This window comes from Lycium barbarum, chromosome 9, assembly GCF_019175385.1.
Source record: "Lycium barbarum isolate Lr01 chromosome 9, ASM1917538v2, whole genome shotgun sequence".
Taxonomy (NCBI): domain Eukaryota; kingdom Viridiplantae; phylum Streptophyta; class Magnoliopsida; order Solanales; family Solanaceae; genus Lycium; species Lycium barbarum.
Window position 1 is genome coordinate 102,459,583 of NC_083345.1, and position 8,720 is coordinate 102,468,302.

Here is an 8,720-nt window from a genome sequence, read left to right on the forward strand (position 1 = left end):
GAAAACAAGTTTTGGATGGATTTGAGCCTAAATTGAATGTTATCTCCTGGATATGATATTGTTGATGTTGTTATTGATGTTTGGGAGTTGTTTTGGAGTTTGACGGAAGTAGGTGATAAAAGGGAAATGCTGCCTAAATTTCGTTAGCTCACCTAATAGTTTAGTTTGATCTTTTAAGTGTTTCAACGACTTAACCTTAGTAAGAATTATCTTGAATATAGATTTGCAAGCTCAGGAGGATAGACGTTGAGTGGTTAAGTAGACGACAAGGTATGTTGAGGTTGTCCCTTTCTTTCTTATGGCATGATCTTATTAATACAAACCCATTCAAATGATATCCATAATGTCCCTATTCCTAGAAATACTAGAAGTTTATGGTTCTTCGTGTTCTTATAGTATTATTGATATTTGTTTCATGATTATTGATCTTGTCTTATAGTTATTGATCTTGTTTATTGTTGTTAATCTCATCTGATGGTTATTGTTCCTTCAAGGTGAGATACGCTGATGATGATAGTTCCATAATGATAATCCGAGGTTACCAACCTTAAGTCACTCCGATAGAGTCATAACGTTTTCTTAGGCTCTCATGCATGCTTGTATATATATGTAGATATTTTCTCACACCGAGTCGCGCTATAGTCGGCTCGATACAGCACCTATTGTGCACACCACAGCAGTTGGGTATGAATAACACCGAGCCTATCATGGTCGGGTACGGATGGCACCAAGCCTATGTGGCTGGGTACAGTATTATGTATATGTATATGTATGAAAATGGTTTTTTTTAAAGTAAGGCAGGCATGATATCTGCCTTAAGAGGCAATCAGATGTACAGGTTAATTCTTTTATCTTATGTTACCTTCATATCTTTATTTGATCTTTTCCAAGCCTTACATACTCGGTACATTATACGTACTGCTGTTCTTTTTTTTGTAGACGCTGCGTTCATGCCCACAGGCAGACAAGGAGACAGTACGGATCCTTAGACAGTCATCTCAGCGTTGGCACGGGAGCACTCCACTTGTTCCAGAGTTACAGCTCGTTTTGGTATGATTCTTTTGTGTACATATGAGTATGGCGGGGTGCTGCCCCGTCATTATTATGTTATGCACTCTATGTAGAGGCTCGTAGACAGATGTGTACAATTAGTTGTCCTATGACCTTCTTGGTCCATATTTTGTTATATCATTTAAATAGCCTTGTCGACTTGTATACATGGGCACAGTTTGATGACGTATGTATGTATATATCTCTTGGCATGTGTCCCTTATAGTTTATGACATCTATTGGTCAGCATTATGGCCCACTCAGGTATGATTAGGAGATGCATGTATGCCATGCGGTGATCGATAGGTTAGCTTCGGGTGTCCGTCATGGGCCTCAGGTTGGGTCATAACAGAAATTTATGGCCCGTATTTATTTATATTGACCGTACTTTTGGATCGTATCAATGATGAACAAAAAAAGTTACTGTTTTGTACCATCCAAGAAATACGATTGAGAAGTACGGATCGTATTTAGTTTTATGGGCCGTACTTTTGGGCTTAATGGTAAGAGAAGAAAAAGTGGCACAATGTTTTGTGCCAACCAATAATACGACCCAAAATACGGACCATAATTAAAAATATGGTCAAAAATACGGTCTGTATTTATGAAAGGCCAGGTCATTTAAATGCCCATGTACGTATTTAAGAAATACGGACCGCATTTCAAGTCGGAGAATTAAGAGGGTTTAAACAAAAGAGGCCCGCCTTTCCCACTTCCCCCACTTCACAAAACATTAACACCACACTTTTATTCTTACTCCCATTACCACCCACGACCTTCCACCCATACACCACCAAAAATCTCTCCATAAATCCCTATAACTCCCTCACAACACATCACCCAAATCACCAAACAAGTACTCCCATACATATAACCCTCTGTTCTCTAAGAAATTTTGGTATTTCTGTTTTTCTCGTACTTCTCATTAACTTGTGTCAACAAGATCATCATCAAAGGTATGTTAATGCTCTAATCACTTCTACTTTACAAATTAGGTTATGGTTGATTTGGTGGGATGATTACCTTTGATTGAACTTAGGATGAAAATCTTGTTTATTGAATTTTGATTGGGGGCGAGCATATTAATATGATTTAAGACTCATGGGGATGAGTATATCGAAACCACACTGAGTCTGAGGGCATTTTGATAGACGATTTCTATTTTGGAATCCAAAATTATTTATGCCCACCAATTATCCGACAAAATGTCAATGATAAGAAATTTCTCAAAATGGGTGAAGTCAGAGTAACCCAACCCCCATAGGAAGTGAAAACCATGAAATATGTGTGTTGTGTGGTCTGTGAACTTGTACTGAAGAAAAATCAAGTGTTTGAAAAAAATTGAGGTCGATAAGAAAATACGACCCAAGATATGCCCTGTATAAAGTTATACAGACCGTATCCTGGGCCGTATTCAACTAGCCAGGATTTGATGTTTCTTTCCAAAAATGTACGAGCAGAAATATGGACTGCATCTTTGACCGTATTTATAAAATTGAAATATTACGGCCAGCTTATACGGACCATTTTTATGAGCATCTAAAAGAAAATACAAAAAGATTTTCCTTTCTTTCTTTTGTTTTAGTTCCATATAACTAATGATGTCTCTCTTCAGGTATGCCTCCGAACAACACCATTCGAAGAAGTGAAGGATCCCAACTATCTGGACGGGCCCGTCAGGACAGAAAGACGATCCAAACCTGACTGCGGGATGAACCTTCTGACCAGGAGGAGGAGGAGGTCATACCAGCAAAGAAGAATAGGGGAGTTTCCACATTCGTGGCCCGAAACACAACACCTTCATCTGATTCCTCCCCTTCTGAAGATGAGGGATCTTCCTCCTCCGACTCCGGTGATGAGAAAAAGAGGGGAATGAGGAGACAGAACAGGAAAGAAGCTCAGCCACAGAGATTTCTACTACTCCTCCAAATCCTCCGGCCCGTAGTGAAGAAGAGGTCAGGAGGTTGGAAGTAAGGAGTAAACAATTGGACGATGATAGCCTGAGGTTTGGGGTCGAGGGATCCAAAAAATTATTTGACCAAGGGATAGCTCCAACAAAGAGAGAGGGAAAGCCACAAAGAAATATATGGAAAGAATAGCGGATTGCTTTTGAGGGTCTGACCACCTGCCCTCGCACTATTGAGGCACTCTGCCTTTATCAGTTCAAGGTCTTTGGTAACCATCCGGGAGACAATTGTCCGATTATTGTGCGGGAATTCTATGCCTCGTATAGGGCCACTTTAGCATTGATGAGACGACCGGGTCAGACCATACAGCAGGTCCCAATACAGAATGCAATTATGGTTCACTAGACATTAGCGGCAAAGCAATCAATAGAGTCTACTTTGCCAATGATTATGAGGCACCATCTAATCAGATCGAGTATTTGGATAAATTAAAGGTGAGAAACAATATCTGTGATGAAATGGGTGGCTTCTCTACTAGCAAGGAATGATCCGCCTTGGTTGACAAATCTAAAGGCCAAGATTCTGAAAAGAACTGGGAGCCAAATTTTGGTGGAGCACTGGGAGCCAAATTTTGGTGGAGCTTGGTAAGGTACAGGTTTTGCCCCACACAGAATGATAATACCCTCACTTCTGACCAGTCTGTGGTAGTTGCAACTTTGATGTCGAGGAATTTAGGGCGACTGATAGTTGCGGAGATCAGAGAGAGAGCAACACAGCAGACCACCTCCTTGATGTTCCCGTGTCTAATCACTTAATGTGCAAAAACGTAGGTCTGTTGAGCATTCAAAACCATGATCATAGTGTTAAGGCTCACATGTGGCTGAATGGAGAAAAAGCAAGAATGATGGCGTTGATGACACTTTATTGGAGATACCTACTGACGACACTCAGGCCGAGTCTAGTCTTGGGGCCACAGGGGATACCACCATAGAGGCACCTCCCACTGCTACTACCCCAGCTGCAACTGCTACTGCCCCAGCTACCACTGCTACTGCTCTAGTTACTGCTCCAGCTACTCGGATCACTGTCCCAGCTACTGCTGCTGCTGCACCACCTGGCACTGCTGCACTGACTTCTTCGGCTGTTCCTCCACCTACAGTCCAGAGAGGGGCTAACCCCTTTGCATTCAATAGAGAAAACTTCTAAGAGATGGCAATCAAAGCAACGAAGGCTGAGAAGCAGGTTGGTATTATCATGGAGCAGATCCGAAAGTTTGTGGCAAAAGAGATTAAGGTGGCCATAGCACCGATACATGAAATGATTGAGAAGACTCATGAGGTTATCCAGACGAGACTTGATGGGTTTGAAATGAGATTGGTTGCATTAGAATGGGCAGGACCCGGAGGTGATATAGGACCACTTCGGGATGAGCTTGCTAGGTTGAAATCTGAGGTACAAGCACTGAAAGCACGAGATGAGGTTGTATTGGAAGATCCTGTTTTGATGACCCAGGTTAATTTTGATGATCTCATTCAGGTCAAGAATTTAATAGATGAGGATGACTCCACAGTATAGAATAAGGGCAAAAGAAAGTGGGACGACATGGATCCATCGGGTGAGGATCCGGAGGAGGTGAATCAGAGGTTGGGCTTAATAGAGGATGTGAGTTTGCAGGGGCCTGTGCATGACTCTCTGCTTGACAGTTACCCTGATCCAGCTAGTGCCTCATCTAGTTGCCCACCAGTGGAGTCAATGCTGCCCGGCCAGCCCAGCATGCCGATTGAGCCCATTGTTCATAATGATGCTAAGACAGTTACTACTGAGGCTGATGCTACAAATCCGAATATAGAGACTACATAGTCTCAAGATGATCAGAGCGCCTAGTGAGCCTCAAGTACCCCTTACCCTTACTTATTCCTATTTTAATATATTGGGGATAATGCATAGTTTTTTATTTGGGGGTGGGGATACTGGAGTTGTTGTATGTGTATATATGTGTTTAGGACCCCTTCGGCTTTTCTCGTCCAAAGTTCATTTCCTGATGGGTTTTATTTCTGTTGAAACTGGCATGTCTAGGTTGTTTAGGTAAAATAGAGTAATTATGACTTAGATGATAGTGGTTGATGAACTTATGGCATGGCATTTTTAATATGTATTTACTGGAAAATGACCCCTCTCTGAAAATTCTTGTATGTACTCGGAATGTGTTAGTGTATTGACATGCATGCTTCTTTTTATGACATCTTAAGTATTGGAGTATCATGTGTGATGAATGCTTGCTTGGGTAGTCACTTTTCTTAGAAATCCTTATGCCATTGTGAGGGTGAGATCTTAGTATGTGTTCATGCACTGCTTTTGCAATCTAGAACTTACCCGGTTTGTCATGCTTGAATTCTGAGGGTTGAGATGATCTTAGGCTTTCTTTGTGTAAATTTGAAGCCACTTTTCCTTATAAGCCTTACCTGTTCATGTATATGATCCCTAGTCTTCCCTTTTGAGCCTTTGACCTTTTTCTTGACTAGCCGCTAACCAAATCATACTCTCAGTTGAAATAATTCTATTTTTGCACATGTTCCCTCCTTGACACTATAAAAGAAGAAGAGGCTAAAAGCCTAAGTTGGGGGTGAAACATGTGTGAAAGAAGAGGCCTAAAGCCTAAGTTGGGGGTGGCGTAAGTTACCTAGTAAAGGATTCAATGTGGTTACTATGTAGTTGCTGTAAATTAAAAAAAACATCGTTGCACAAAAAGATAGTTAATACAGAGTAGTTTGTTAAACCATATCGAAGTTGAAGAAGTAAAAAGAGGGAGAAAGAAAGGCAAATAAAGGAAAGAAAAATGTAGTGCTCAAGGGGAAAGAAAAATGTAGCGTTCAAGGGGGAAGAAAAATGTAGTCTTCAAGGAGGGTGAGTCACTAATACCCAAATATCTATCCTACCCATCCCTAAGCCTACATTACAATATGAGAAAAAGTCCTAGTGTGATCACAACCGAACCGTCCGAAGTTAAAGGCATTGACAATAAGGACAAGCATATGGCATTTGCATTTGTAGTGTATGAAATTCCTTGTGAGTGTGAGTGTTTCTCTCTTTCTTTGTCTTTGTCCCGTTTCTTCTCGTACATATGTGTGTTTAGGACATTCTTTTGTCTTTGTGATGGCATAAGGGTTGAATGAAATGGTGAAAACAAGTGATTGCTCGAAGTAGCATTTGTGTATCCATTGATAGTTCCAATAACTTTATGTCATGGATTGAAGCTTCATTATGAATCGTAACATATTTTGAAGTGATACATCTTGTTTTGAAATTGTGATTGACAGGGTCAATCGTGAGAAAAATACATGCCGGTAGTTCTTAACTAAAACCATTGTAGACATTTTTGCTTTGTTGTAATTAACTTGTAGTTGAGTCATTTGTGTTGTATTACTTGTTTGAGGACAAGAGAAGACTTTAAGTTGGGGGTGTTGATGTGTCATGGAATTATGACACATTTGATACCTTTTGACGAGAAGTTTTACTTGCTTTTAAGCAAGTAAGTGTTGTTTTGATGTGTTTTTGTGTATTTCAGGTAATCGGAGGTTCGAAGGACAGAAACAAGGGAATTGCATAAACTGGCACACAAAGGTGGAGAAGTACTAACCGTACTTATTTGTATGGGCCGTACTCTTGGTAGTACTTAGAAGTGGCAAAAAACATAATCAAAAAATTTGAAGATGAGATATACGGCCGATTTTTACGGACCGTATCTATTTATAGGGACCGTAACTTGGCACGTACTTTCAAGAATAGAACAAGTGAAGGAAGATAGTTACGGACCGTACTGCTAAATACGGTCCGTATAAGTTGATCGTGCATCTTGACCTAGAGAAGGAGTTCAGTGACCCTATTTTGATATACGGTCCATACTTAATTGTATGGACCATATCTTATGCCATCAGGGACTATTTTGCCAGTTTGTAATTCTGCGTTTTTAGACCTTATAAATAGTTTGTCTTAGGGTTTTTTATTTACCATTCATTGTCAGACTTTGCCTTTTGACTTGAGAGCATTAAATACTTTATTGTTTTTGAAGCTTTTGAGACAGAATACAATTTTCTTCATCTTCTTTATTCAATAAGTAAGCATGATGAATTCTTTAATATTTTGTTGTTCGTTCTTCAATATGAGTAGCTAAATTTCATACTATAGTTGTGAACCCAATGATGGGTGTTATGTGATTGGGAATTGAGATTGATATATGCATAATGGATTGTTAGTGTTAGGATTTACTTATTCTTTATTCCTCATTGTTAGTTGATGGTTGCAAACATTAACTTACGCCATAAACCTTGCTTTATTTGGGAAAATAAGTTAAGATTTGGTAAAGACAAGTACCAAGAACTCGGGGCGTTAACCCTCATTTAATAAATTCACTTAGGAATAAGAGGAATTTACATAGCACATATTAACAGTTCTTCATATCAACTCTTTTATATTTGGAAAAATCATAAAGAGAAATAGCCCTTAAATATTGGGAAATATTAGGGATTCAATCAAAGGTTAAGTGCATTCGTACAACGATCCATTAGAAGTATATCAAGATCAATACCCATTGCATACGCTTAATAAAAAAAGGGACACAACCTTAGTTTCTTTAATCCAATTTATTACAATCAAAGCAATTTAGTTAATAAACAAACAATCTTTTACAAACATAATGGAATACGAAACTAGACCGCAAGAAAGTAATCAATTACATTAGTAACCTTTTCACACCATATTCCCTGTAGGATTCGACCCCAACCTTGTTGGATTACTATTTGACATCGTCCACTTTACGCCATTTAATAGGTGTAATTTGAGCGTATCACTTACTTGAAGGAGGAAATGAAAAGCAAAAAGCCTTGGAGGAGAACTTGGAAACTAGTCTCCAAAATGGCTTGATGAATTAACACAAAAATCCTCCATGGGCATTTGAACAATATCAAGATGAATTATCAAATGCTCAATATGAGAAGATAATTCCTATGTTGGAGGCCAATCATGAAAATGAGGAATCAATAATTGAACACCCTCCAACCGAATCTATGCTTATTGGAGATGCAAAATAAGAAAGGGAATTAGAGTCAATCGGTGTCATAAATTTTTTTGAAATTGACTCTAGTTCATTTGGGATGAGGATGTCAAAGATAGAGTAAATTTAAAAAAAGAGCGTCTTAGACCGTATTCAAACTATTTTTCGACATTGTGCTTAGTGGATGATACCGAAATTGAACTAACAGAGCCTATGCAAAATTTTGGAGGTAAAGAACAAGACATTTGTTTTTTTAATTTTGCTATACCAAGAAGACAAAATGACATCCCTCACTTAAAGGCCAAAAAGTGCAAGATGAGGCACCCGAGATTTGGCTTCTTTGCTTTTGTACCACTGCCTCGAGAGCATAGCCGGAAACTTGATTCAAAGTTGGGGAGTCAATTCATATCCTCAAATTGGACAGAAAAGTTCTAAAATTGATACACGTCGTGCCACGACGTTAAATACGACCCTTTATAGGAGGCAACCCATGTTTCTTCTCTTTTTAGTTCAATTTTGTATTTTTAATTTTTAGTTAAGTTTATTTTACTATTTAAACTAATCTATCAAGTTTCACAATATTTGAGATTGATTTGGATAGAATTTGAGGTGTTAGAGTGGCTGTAAAGTGCAAAGAAAAAAATAAGGGCACAAAACTGGTATATCACTTCCTGATGGAATTTGCTTTCAAAGGTCCCAAAGTTCAGCCCACA

At 39.0% G+C, this 8,720-nt stretch overlaps 1 long non-coding RNA gene across 1 annotated transcript; it reads left to right on the forward strand.

Annotated features, from left to right (window-relative positions):
• The first annotated feature begins 1,740 nt into the window (after nucleotides 1-1,740).
• Nucleotides 1,741-7,071, forward strand: LOC132609206 (uncharacterized). The gene is made up of 3 exons (XR_009570764.1): nucleotides 1,741-2,006; nucleotides 2,666-4,851; nucleotides 6,523-7,071. It is a non-coding gene; the product is annotated as an uncharacterized LOC132609206 (long non-coding RNA).
• The last annotated feature ends 1,649 nt before the right edge of the window (nucleotides 7,072-8,720 follow it).